Genomic DNA, 14,313 nt, shown 5'->3' with positions numbered 1-14,313 from the left:
TACATATAATTTTTGGGGTCCTTGATACAGAAACATAAGGTTTTTCCGAAAACTGTCTGGATCAGGCCTGAATGGGTTAATTGAGAGGACGTGTATACACATTTTTGTAGCATCAGATGGGTGGCCCAACCGATCACCGTTGGGTGGCCCAACCGATCACCCATGGGTGGCCCAACCGATCACTGATGGGTGGCCACCTTTAAGGCTCATACATAGTCTGGATTTTCGGTGGTTAGGTGACCACCAAACTACAACATGACGTCACGAGCCGCCACCGCTCCAGCCCTTCTCTCTGTTTTTACTCACCACCGCTCAACATTATTTCAGCTCCGGTGGTGACCTCACCACCGGAGCTGTGGTCAACTCACCACCGGAGCGGTGGTCACCTCACCACCGGAGGGGTGGTCACCTCACCACCGGAGCGGTGGTCACCTCACCACCGGAGCGGTGGTCACCTCACCACCGGAGGGGTGGTCACCTCACCACCGGAGCGGTGGTCACCTCACCACCGGAGCGGTGGTCACCTCACCACCGGAGGGGTGGTCACCTCACCACCGGAGCGGTGGTCACCTCACCACCGGAGCGGTGGTCACCTCACCACCGGAGCGGTGGTCACCTCACCACCGGAGCGGTGGTCACCTCACCACCGGAGGGGTGGTCACCTCACCACCGGAGCGGTGGTCACCTCACCACCGAAAATCCAGACTATGAATAGGCCTTTAGAGTGAAGAGTGTCAGTAGCTCCAAGAGAGTGACTACATATATTTGTATTTTTTGTCATATCATTTTTGGGGTCCTTGTCACGAAGAAGTTTGAGTAGTGCTGATTTAGATTAGAAGATATTTGTAGAATTGGCCTCGGGTCTTAATGGTCAATCTTTGGTCCAAGACTCAAGGTGGTTGACCACTGACTGGACGCGTTTTTGGTAAAAAAAAAAAAAAACGATGGAGAAACGCCGCTAAAAGTCCGCTCTGTGTGCTTTAGGGACCTTTAGGGACCTTCTCTGTGTGCCTTTAGGGACCTTTACTTCTCTTTCATTTTTGATTCCTTACATGAAATACCTTTGTTTGTCATTTACATTTGACTGTATGTGAAATATTAAAACAGCTCCATGTTAATGTGCTTTGCTTTGCTTTTGTTGTGGTCATTCAGGCGAGTTGTGTTTCTGGTAATGTATATATTATTGTATTATATTCATATATCAAAAATATATATGAAACATTTCTAAAGGGAGCTAGGGGACAACTTCATGTTTTTAACCCATTCAGGCCTGACGTCGGAAAAAAAAGAAAAAATCGAAATAATTTATTTTTAATTTTCTGAAAGATTTGAGGCACATTTTAACGATTTTTCAAAAATAGCAGACCTATGAGCTTGTAGATCTGCTATTTTTCAATAGCTAAATTATAACAACACCTCACTTATCATTGTGACGTCATGTGGCAGCCAAGTCTATGGACCTTTTGAAGTTTGCTTTAAGAATGCCCCCTCCCTCCCCGTGACATCATATGGCAACCAAGTCTATTGACTTTGTGCGTGCCCACAAAGGCACCCCTCACTTCACACAAGTGTGATTTTTGAGGGGCGCTGGTCACTCCAGCATGGCGGTGTTATGGTGAAATATGTGACCATCTGGTGGACTTACACACACGGTTACATGCCGGCATTTCGACATACCCCCATTGCGACCTACCGCCAATTCGACATACTGCCATTTCGACGTAGCGCGTGGAAGGAACACGTTTTTCCAACCAGTTCCTTTCCCCTCCATCAGGCGCCCCGGCTGGCCAGGGGGAGGCAGTTTAGTGACAAGGATTACTGCATGTTTTTTGTGAGGGTACCTACACTAGGGGACACGGGGAGAACATGAGTAAACTTCTTATTAAAGGACTAAATTAATTTTGCCTCTATAACACATGTGAATCCCTAGACTCCTTCAAAACCGCTCTCAAAGGGCACCTATACGGACGGCTGCAATTCGAAACTGGCCCCCGTAAAGTCGAGTCCCCCCCACCCCCTTTTTCCGCCCCTTGTTTCCCCTCATTGTGTGTGTGTATATATATATAATTATCCTTTTAACCTCCTTTTATGATGATTTTTCTTATATAGTATACATATAAGTGTATATTTGTACGTCTCTAAATGTTATGATGAATTGAACACGGTGGACCCTCTTGTAAAGTGTAAAGCTTTATGGTGTCGTCCACAGTTAACAGTTTTTGTATTGAGTTGTGCTTTTCGTTTGAAATGTACCCATTCTGCATACTGTTAATAAATACTTCAATCAATCAATCTACATCTCAGAGACTTATTGTAGGCTATACCTTTATGCCACTGCAATTTAAATGGAACACTTTTATTTAATTAGTATTATTACAGTGGTTTATGCTTGTTCTGACTGTAACCTGACCTACGTCAGATTATTATTTGTATTTTTTCTTCTTGTTCTACTTGTGTGTAGGATGCACTTAATGTAGTGAGGAGGAGTGTCATATTCTTTGTGATTACCATTATACTGACACCTGTGGGTGTGCTAATCTGCATAACCACTAGAGGGCGATGCAAGCCAATGCATCTCAGTTATGTCACAGGCCAGCGGTGAAAACATTATTACTAAAATAAATAAATTACTCCTCCAGATTCGGTCCAGAAATCCTGCAAATGGTTTCACAGTATCTCTATAGTCATGTGCTCAAGACGGATCTGTCCCATATTTCATATTCCATCCTAATTGGCTATAATTGGCTTTCAAAGTTTGCATGATTTGGCCCATTTGGAACCACACAAACAAAACAACTTTTAACACAATGATTTATAATAAACACCATGGATGTATATGACTGTATTTCCTTTTTCCATATTAATGAAATCCACGTGTCACACAAACATACACGAAGCAAATTGCAATGCAATATAACTGTACAAACAAAATAACAGCTAACACAATTGCATGATGGTAACCATGGCAACGAATGGTGTCTGTTTGCTGTTTCTGCACAAGGAGGGTGAGTGTATTTCTAAACAGTTTTTTATATCCAGAACCCTAATCAAGGGAACTTGATTCAGCTGGAGGGGCACTTCCTGACGAGGGAACTTCTTCCCAACATCATGTTGGGAAGAAGTGACTACTTTGAATTGGAATGTTGGCAACATGCATTGCACTACGCCAGGCTCCTTGTATGGTTCTTCTCCCCAGTGAAAGGTGGGACTGGGAGGGGCGTCTGGACGGCAGGCGGCTGTGGCGAAAACAGGAGAAAGGAACAATCAGTCAAAACGGGGACGCGTTTCAGTCAGACAAACAGCGGCGGACATTATTTAGCTCTTTTACAGTTAGATTAGATTATCATTTAGTCACTGTTCTGTCCACTACGTTGAACTGGGAGAGTTTAGTCAAGAAGCAGAGGCTGCAGAGCAGAGGACTGGGTCAAAGACCACAACATGTCAGCGAGTAAAGTCACATCCCAGACGGTAAAAGCGGACCTCAAACGTGGACCATCATCAGAGTGGACCGATGCTGCGTCGGAGAAGGAACAGATCCAGGCAGCCATGCTGAAGCAGCCTGTGATAAAGTTACACAGAATAAGTATGTGCATGTTTTCATGTCACTGTATTGTACACTTTGATTTCATCTTCAACAGACAGCACATGCACACACATTTTGTGGTGGTGGAGTAACTGAGTAATGCTTAAGTACCTCCTAGGAGTCCTAGCACTAAACTCAACTTCGGCCTGGTGGAGAGTATGTTTTGCACTCCGTCTGTCTGTCTGTGGACAGCTAATCTCTGGCACTGTTGTCTTGATCGCAGCCAAACTCTGCACACACACTCTGTGGATGCCAGAGCTGAAGCTCTATTCGTGTTTGAACTGCACCGATCGTAAAGTAAAACGTTGTATGCACACTCCCTAGAACCTTTGCCCTGTATTGTTCACATCTGCTGTTTATAGCGCCACCAGGAGGCCGTGTGTAAAACCTTTATTTTATTACTCCTTCAGATTTGATAAAAATGTCACGCTAATCGGTATGCATGATCTCTGTAGTCATGTGATCAACAAGTGTCTGTTTGATTTATCATATTCTAGACCATACGTCCTCTTTTCCCCCGTACAAGTCCTCTTCTGGGGGTCTGTCCGGGGGGGGGGGGGATTATAAAGTCTTTCAAATGTCGGGGGTTTTACTCACAGACCATTAAAGCATGTGCAGTGACGTCATCTCTCGTCCCGTTTGTACCGCGCCAGGTTGCGCCGCGCGCTAGAGCCCTGCGCGGGAGTGATTTATTGATCCCGCTCCCGTGGAATTTCAGCCCATTCCCTCCCGCGCCCGCAATGATTTTATTTTGACCGCCCGCAGTGACCCCCTGTCCGCCGCTCCCGCCCGCAACAAAAAAAAATAAGTCGCATTTAGTCCCGCACCATCCCGCAATTGTATCGTTTCGTCCCGCTAAACCAGCAATATTTCCATTGGGATCGAAAATAAATACATTTACCCAAACAGTTGCTGAGAGTGAGCAGGCGTGCATGCACGAGAGAGGAGTTATGTGTGTGAGGAGCTGGTCACAGATAGAGGGAAAGTGTTATATTTATATATATTATTATTCTGTCACAGACATTGCGCAGCAGTGCGCATATGCATGCTGGGTGGAGAGAGAGAGAGAGAGAGGGACTGTGTGTTAAAAACCAAAAATACTCATCGTTGTGTTCTGTTTCATGTTATTGCTGAGTGAGTGACGCTGACGCGCACAGGGAAAAGCAACACGGGGTTTAGAAGGGTTCACACAGGGAAAAGCAACAAGGGGTTTAGAAGGGTTCACACAGGGAAAAGCAACACGGGGTTTAGAAGCGAAAATGTCCATTGTGGGGAAAAGGAACTCGATCCACGCTGCATGCACTTCTCAGAGTGATTAGCCTACTAATGATTGACAGGTGTGGGCGCTTTGGGAGCGTGCCTGATGATGTCTGTTGGAGAGAGAGTGAGACTGACTCTATGGTGCTTGACATTTATCAGGTAGTCAAAACAGGAAAGGGCGCACACCAGTGTAGGTGAGGTGCTGGTCTAAGGCAGTAAATAACACACCAGTGTAGGTGAGGTGCTGGTCTAAGACAGTAAATAACACACCAGTGTTGGTGAGGTGCTGGTCTAAGACAGTAAATAACACACCAGAGTAGGTGAGGTGCTGGCCTAAGGCAGTAAATAACACACCAGTGTTGGTGAGGTGCTGGTCTAAGACAGTAAATAACACCAGTGTAGGTGAGGTGCTGGCCTAAGGCAGTAAATAACACACCAGTGTAGGTGAGGTGCTGGCCTATAAGGCAGTAAATAACACACCAGTGTAGGTGAGGTTCTGGCCTAAGGCAGTAAATAACACACCAGTGTTGGTGAGGTGCTGGCCTAAGGCAGTAAATAGGTAGGTAAAAAAAGAGAAAAAGGCCGCACACTCGTAGCCACGATGCTGTATATTTATTAGTTACCAACGTTTCGGCCTTTCGGCCTTCTTCAGACATTTATCAGACATTTATATTTTGCTAAACTTTAGGCTATATAAGCTCTGTATCTGGTTAATTGCGGGAGGATGCAGGATTCGCGTGGGCCCGCTGTTTTTTTGTTGTTGACCGCCCGTGCCCGCGCCGCCAACATTTACGCTGGGTCGCGTGTGCCCGTTCACGCAGTTCTCGTCTTTGCATTGACTTTGTATGTAATCGCGCCGCGCTAACCATCCAAGTCTGAACGCACCTTAACACCCCTTTTGTCCTCGCTGTCCGGGCCCGGGGGTTGCGGGCGGTGGGCAGCGTCGCTGGTCCTCTGGTACACATGCAGATCAGGCATTCAAATGCTAATCTAGTGGCCTTTGTTTTCACCTGCCAGGTAGGGTATGCATACAGTACTGTACTCTGTACTGTACTCTATGCATACAGTACTGTGCTCTGCTTTACTTGTTCACATTCACAATGAAACCACCGCCAGCAAGAAGAACACCCTGGCTGGCCGCTAGCAACAGCGATGCCAGCCTGCCGTTGAAACCTGCCAGCGACAGAACACAGAACCTGCCGAGGCGGACAGCACTAGTGTCTGTCTACATTCACTGCACCGCACATGTCCTGAATTTAGTTAAGCAGGATGTTGTCCAGGATTTTTTTTTTTGGGGGGGGAGGAATATTCCAGCTGTCTACTCCTCCATTCGACGGTGTGTTACCTCTGTAACACACCGACAACCAACCAACCAACCATGTGTTCATTCGGTAAATAAACATAAACATCCCGAAATACCAACACAACTTGCATGTTATTTTTAAAACATTTTATTTAGACTCTGTTTCTCTCTCCTCATTCTCCATCCCAGATGTCTTTCCTGCCCAACTCAAACATGTCTACAGCAGAAATAGACATGTCAACCAACACCAGAGAATTCATACAGGAGAGAAGCCCTACGCCTGTGACCAGTGTGGGACTAGGTTCAGCCAGAGAAGTCATCTCAAAAGTCACCAGAGAATTCATACAGGAGAGAAGCCCTACGCCTGTGACCAGTGTGGGAGCAGGTTCAGCGTGAGCAGTAATCTAAAAGTTCACCAGAGAATTCATACAGGAGAGAAGCCCTACACCTGTGACCAGTGTGGGAGCAGGTTCAGCTCTAGCAGTCATCTCAAAGGTCACCAGAGAATTCATACAGGAGAGAAGCCCTACGCCTGTGACCAGTGTGGGGCTAGGTTCAGCCAGAGCAGTGAACTCAAAAGTCACCAGAGAATTCATACAGGAGAGAAACCCTACGCCTGTGACCAGTGTGGGACTAGGTTCAGCCAGAGCAGTGATCTCAAAAGTCACCAGAGAATTCATACAGGAGAGAAACCCTACGCCTGTGACCAGTGTGGGAGCAAGTTCAGCTCTAGCAGTCATCTCAAAAGTCACCAGAGAATTCATACAGGAGAGAAGCCCTACACCTGTGACCAGTGTGGGGCTAGGTTCAGCCAGAGCAGTCAACTAAAACGTCACCAGAGAATTCATACAGGAGAGAAGCCCTACGCCTGTGACCAGTGTGGGAGCAAGTTCAGCTCTAGCAGTCATCTCAAAAGTCACCAGAGAATTCATACAGGAGAGAAGCCCTACACCTGTGACCAGTGTGGGGCTAGTTTCATCCAGAGCAGTGCTCTCAAAAGTCACCAGAGAATTCATACAGGAGAGAAGCCCTACGCCTGTGACCAGTGTGGGGCTAGGTTCAGCGTGAGCAGTCATCTAAAAGATCACCAGAGAATCCATACAGGAGAGAAGCCCTACCACTGTGATCAATGTGGGACTAGTTTCAGACTGAACAGTACTCTCAAAAGTCACCAGAGAATTCATTCAGGAGAGAAGCCCTACTACTGTGACCAGTGTGGGACCTGGTTCCGCACAAACGGTACTCTCACTCAACACCAGAGAATTCATACAGGAGAGAAGCCCTACGCCTGTGACCAGTGTGGGACTAGGTTCATCCAGAGCAGTGAACTCAAACGTCACCAGAGAATTCATACAGGAGAGAAGCCCTACGCCTGTGACCAGTGTGGGAGCAGGTTCAGCTGTAGCAGTGAACTCAAAAGTCACCAGAGAATTCATACAGGAGAGAAGCCCTACGCCTGTGACCAGTGTGTGAGCAGGTTCAGCATGAGCAGTCATCTCAAACGTCACCAGAGAATTCATACAGGAGAGAAGCCCTACGCCTGTGACCAGTGTGGGACTAGGTTCAGCCAGATAGGTAGTCTCAAATATCATGAGAGAACTCATAGAGAGAAGACCAGCTACCACTGACTCTGTAGTTCTGTAGACTTCTCTGTAGTCTCACCTCAAACAACATCCCATCGTAGTAGTGGTGCACAGTGCACACTTACCGATGCACAACATGCCAGTGGTGGAAAGTAACTAAGTACAATTTTGAGGCATTTGTACTTTGAGTATTTCCATTTTACTTCTACTCCACTACATCTCGGAGACAAAATGTGTACAGTTACTTCACTACAATTATTTGAAAACTTTAGTTACTTTGGAGATTTTAATTTTGATTAGAAAACATACATTAACCAATTCAACCCTATACATTTCGGCCATTTGAAAATAGCCGATCTAAAAGCTCACAAATTATAAGCTTGTAGATCTGCTATTTTCAAAAGATTTTGTACACATTTTTAACTTGTGACTGAAATTGCATATTCTGCACAATGAGTACTTTTACTTGTAGTACTTTAAGTACATTTTGATGCCGATACTTTTGTACTAAACAAAGTAGTTCTAAAATTGCAGTGTTGGTACTTTTACTTAAGTAAAACACACACACACACACACACACACACACACACACACACACACACACACACACACACACACACACACACACACACACACACACACACACACACACACACACACACACACACACACACACACACACACACACACACACACACACACACACACACACACACAGTGTGTGTGTGTGTGTGTGTGTGTGTGTGTGTGACACACACACACACACACACACACACACTCTCTCTCTCTCTCTCTCCCCTCAATACATCTTCCCCCTGAAGAAGATCTCTTGGAATTCCTTAAATTCTAGGCTACCACCCAAAGTTGATTACCTGTTTTCTTCATTACATCATAACTTGATTACCTGTTTTCTTCATTACATCATAACTTGAACCTGTTTTCTTCATTACATCATAACTTGATTACCTGCTTTCTTCATTACATCATAACTTGATTACCTGTTTTCTTCATTACATCATAACTTGATTACCTGTTTTCTTCATTACAACTGGCCCCCGTAAAGTCGAGTCCCCCCCCACCCCCTTTTTCCACCCCTTGCTTCCCCACATTGTGTGTGTGTGTATATATATATAATTATCCTTTTAACCTCCTTTTATGATGTTTTTTTTAATATAGAAGTGTATATTTGTACGTCTCTAAATGTTATGATGAATTGAGCACGGTGGACCCTCTTATAAACAAGTGTAAAGCTTTATGGTGTCGTCCACAGTTAACAGTTTTTGTATTGAGTTGTGCTTTTCGTTTGAAATGTACCCATTCTGCATACTGTTAATAAATACTTCAATCAATCAATCTACATCTCAGAGACTTATTGTAGGCTATACCTTTATGCCACTGCAATTTAAATGGAACACTTTTATTTAATTAGTATTATTACAGTGGTTTATGCTTGTTCTGACTGTAACCTGACCTACGTCAGATTATTATTTGTATTTTTTTTTCTTGTTCTACTTGTGTGTAGGATGCACTTAATGTAGTGAGGAGTGTCCTATTCTTTGTGATTACCATTATACTGACACCTGTGGGTGTGATAATCTGCATAACCACTAGAGGGCGATGCAAGCCAATGCATCTCAGTTATGTCCCAGGCCAGCGGTGAATACATTATTACAAAAATAAATAAATTACTCCTCCAGATTCGGTCCAGAAATCCTGCAAATGGTTTCACAGTATCTCTATAGTCATGTGCTCAAGACGGATCTGTCCCATATTTTATCCTAATTGGCTATAATTGGCTTTCAAAGTTTGCATGATTTGGCCCGTTTGGAACCACACAAACAAAACAACTTTTAACACAATGATTTATAATAAACACCATGGATGTATATGACTGTATTTCCTTTTTCCATATTAATGAAATCCACGTGTCACACAAACATACACGATGCAAATTGCAATGCAATATAACTGTACAAACAAAATAACAGCTAACACGCAATTGCATGATGGCAACCATGGCAACGAATGGTGTCTGTTTCCTGTTTCTGCACAAGGAAGGTGAGTATTTCTAAACCGTTTTTTATACCCAGAACCCTAATCAAGGGAACTTGATTCAGCTGGAGGGGCACTTCCTGACGAGGGAACCTCCCGAGAGCACTTCAAGTCAAGGGACTGGTTTCAGAAAGGGCCTATGTGTGTCTTTCTCTCTCGCGACCCGTCAGCGGCAGTGCGGAGATGTTGCACAGAGAACTGTGACCCATTCAAAGTAGTCACTTCTTCCCAGCATGCATTGCACTACGCCAGGCTCCCCGTATGGTTTTTCTCCACAGTGAGCGGTTGGACTGGGAGGAGAAAGGAACAATCAGTCATAACGGGGACGCGTTTCAGACAGTCAGACAAACCATTGTTTAGCTCTGTTACAGACTACATTAGATTAGATTAGCATTTAGTCACTTATGTTCTGTCCACTACGTTGAACTGGGAGAGTTTAGTCAAGAAGCAGAGGCTGCAGAGCAGAGGACTGGGTCAAAGACCACAACATGTCAGCGAGTAAAGTCACATCCCAGACGGTAAAAGCGGACCTCAAACGTGGACCACCATCAGAGTGGACCGATGCTGCGTCGGAGAAGGAACAGATCCAGGCAGCCATGCTGAAGCAGCCTGTGATAAAGCTACACAGAATAAGTATGTGCATGTTTTCATGTAACTGTATTGTACACTTTGATTTAATCTTCAACAGACAGCACATGCACACACATTTTGTGGTGGAGTAACTGAGTAATGCTTAAGTTCCTCCTAGCAGTCCTAGCACTAAACTCAAACTGTAGTTAATTGTCTCCACCAGGCCGAAGGCATGGAGAGTTAGCCCTACAAGCAGAACCCAATGCTACTGAAGTTTCTGACATTTTTGACGACCCAGAGCATTGGGTGCTATTCCAGCTCCACCCTGCCACCGGGTACGCACACATAAATACACGTAAACAACTTCGGAAACCTCCTTCTGCAGTCTTTGAAGGCTTCTTTTCCTTTGAGGGCTTCTGAATCTGTGAACTATAAGTACCTATAAATACCGCTGCGAATATCTCCTGTGGCGCGGAAGCCGTTAAGTATTTTTAATCTTTGTTTGACCGATTTGGTCGCTTTGATTCTTCTTTTCCTTCCTTGTTTATTGACACCTCATTGTACCGCCTATCTGGCTAGCTAGTGGCGCTATAGCTATGACAGAGCAGATCAGAAGCAGGGACGTAGCCTCACAAGCCAACCGCACATCGGGAGGCGGTACAATAAACGGTAAATAAACAAGAATAATCAAAGCGACCAAATCGGTCAAACAAAGATTAAAAATACTTAACGGCTTCCGCGACACAGGAGATATTCGCAGCGGTATGTATAGGTACTTATAGTTCACAGATTCAGAAGCCCTCAAAGGAAAACAGGCCGTCAAACGGCGCAGATACGATGTTACCGAGCATATTTATGTCCGCGTCCCAACGTTCCCATACGAAAATATAGATACGAACAGGGACCCTACACAAAGCGACATCCAAATTACAGAAAAGCTTTATGGAGGGTTACGAGAGGGGCTAGGGGAGAGTATGTTTTGCACTCCGTCTGTCTGTCCGTCTGTCTGTCTGTGGACAGCTCATCTCTGGCACTGTTGGCTTGATCGCAGCCAAACTCTGCACACACACTCTGTGGATGCCAGAGCTGAAGCTCTATTCGTGTTTTAACTGCACCGATCGTAAAGTAAAACGTTGTATGCACACTCCCTAGAACCTTTGCCCTGTATTGTTCACATCTGCTGTTTATAGCGCCACCAGGAGGCCGTGTGTAAAGCCTTTATTTTATTACTCCTTCAGATTTGATAAAAATGTCACGCTAATCGGTATACATGATCTCTGTAGTCATGTGATCAACAAGTGTCTGTTTGATTTATCATATTCTAGACCATACATCCTCTTTTCCCCCGTACAAGTCCTCTTCTGTGGGTCTGTCCGGGGGGGGGGATTATAAACTCTTTCAAATGTCGGGGGTTATACTCACAGACCATTAAAGCATGTGCAGTGACGTCATCTCTCGCCCGCAGTGACCGCCTGTCCGCCGCTCCCGCCCGCAACAAAAAACATAAGTCGCATTTAGTCCCGCACCATCCCGCAATTGTATCGTTTCGTCCCGCTAAACGAGCAATATTTCCATTGGGATCGAAAGAAAATACATTTAATACCCAAACAGTTCCTGAGATTGAGCAGGCGTGCATGCACGAGAGAGGAGTTATGTGTGTGAGGAGCTGGTCACAGATAGAGGGAAAGTGTTATTTATTATTATTATGTCACAGTCTCTCAGTCACAGACATTGCGCAGCAGTGCGCATATGCATGCTGGGTGGAGAGAGAGAGAGAGAGAGGGACTGCGTGTTAAAAACCAAAAATACTCATCGTTGTGTTCTGTTTCATGTTATTGCTGAGTGAGTGACGCTGACGCGTACAGGGAAAAGCAACACGGGGTTTAGAAGGGTTCACACAGGGAAAAGCAACAAGGGGTTTAGAAGGGTTCACACAGGGAAAAGCAACACAGGGTTTAGAAGGGTTCACACAGGGAAAAGCAACACGGGGTTTAGAAGGGTTCACACAGGGAAAAGCAACACGGGGTTTAGAAGGGTTCACACAGGGAAAAGCAACACGGGGTTTAGAAGGGTTCACACAGGGAAAAGCAACACGGGGTTTAGAAGGGTTCACACAGGGAAAAGCAACACGGGGTTTAGAAGCGAAAATGTCCATTGTGGGGAAAAGGAACTCGATCCACGCTGCATGCACTTCTCAGAGTGATTAGCCTACTAATGATTGACAGGTGTGGGCGCTTTGGGAGCGTGCCTGATGATGTCTGTTGGAGAGAGAGTGAGACTGACTCTATGGTGCTTGACATTTATCAGGTAGTCAAAACAGGAAAGGGCGCACACCAGTGTTGGTGAGGTGCTGGCCTAAGGCAGTAAATAACACACCAGTGTAGGTGAGGTGCTGGCCTATAAGGCAGTAAATAACACACCAGTGTAGGTGAGGTGCTGGCCTATAAGGCAGTAAATAACACACCAGTGTAGGTGAGGTGCTGGCCTATAAGGCAGTAAATAACACACCAGTGTTGGTGAGGTGCTGGCCTATAAGGCAGTAAATAACACACCAGTGTTGGTGAGGTGCTGGCCTATAAGGCAGTAAATAACACACCAGTGTAGGTGAGGTGCTGGCCTATAAGGCAGTAAATAACACACCAGTGTTGGTGAGGTGCTGGCCTAAGGCAGTAAATAACACACCAGTGTAGGTGAGGTGCTGGTCTAAGGCAGTAAATAACACACCAGTGTAGGTGAGGTGCTGGCCTAAGACAGTAAATAACACACCAGTGTAGGTGAGGTGCTGGTCTAAGGCAGTAAATAACACACCAGTGTAGGTGAGGTTCTGGCCTAAGGCAGTAAATAACACACCAGTGTAGGTGAGGTGCTGGCCTATAAGGCAGTAAATAACACACCAGTGTAAGTGAGGTGCTGGCCTATAAGGCAGTAAATAACACACCAGTGTAGGTGAGGTGCTGGCCTATAAGGCAGTAAATAACACACCAGTGTAGGTGAGGTGCTGGCCTAAGGCAGTAAATAACAAACCAGTGTTGGTGAGGTGCTGGCCTAAGGCAGTAAATAACACACCAGTGTTGGTGAGGTGCTGGCCTAAGACAGTAAATAACACACCAGTGTTGGTGAGGTGCTGGTCTAAGGCAGTAAACACACCAGTGTAGGTGAGGTGCTGGCCTAAGGCAGTAAATAACACACCAGTGTTGGTGAGGTGCTGGCCTAAGGCAGTAAATAACACACCAGTGTTGGTGAGGTGCTGGTCTAAGGCAGTAAACACACCAGTGTTGGTGAGGTGCTGGCCTAAGGCAGTAAACACACCAGTGTAGGTGAGGTGCTGGCCTAAGGCAGTAAATAACACACCAGTGTAGGCGAGGTGTTGGCCTAAGGCAGTAAATAACACACCAGTGTAGGTGAGGTGCTGGCCTATAAGGCAGTAAATAACACACCAGTGTAGGTGAGGTTCTGGCCTAAGGCAGTAAATAGGTAGGTAAAAAAAGAGAAAAAGGCCGCACACTCGTAGCCACGATGCTGTATATTTATTAGTTACCAACGTTTCGGCCTTTCGGCCTTCTTCAGACATTTATCAGACATTTATATTTAGCGAAACCTTAGGCTATATAAGCTCTGTATCTGGTTAATTGCGGGAGGATGCAGGATTCGCGTGGGCCCGCTGTTTTTTGTTTGTTGACCGCCCGTGCCCGCGCCGCCAACATTTACGCTGGGTCGCGTGCGCCCGTTCACGCAGTTCTCGTCTTTGCATTGACTTTGTATGTAATCGCGCCGCGCTAACCATCCAAGTCTGAACGCACCTTAACACCCCTTTTGTCCTCGCTGTCCGGGCCCGGGGGTTGGGGGTGGTGGGCAGCGTCGCTGGTCCTCTGGTACACATGCAGATCAGGCATTCAAATGCTAATCTAGTGGCCTTTGTTTTCACCTGCCAGGTAGGGTATGCATACACTACTGTACTCTGT

Source organism: Protomyctophum parallelum, assembly GCF_964188405.1.
Source record: "Protomyctophum parallelum genome assembly, chromosome: 20".
Classification (NCBI taxonomy): domain Eukaryota; kingdom Metazoa; phylum Chordata; class Actinopteri; order Myctophiformes; family Myctophidae; genus Protomyctophum; species Protomyctophum parallelum.
Note: the sequence above shows the minus strand (reverse complement) of the source record.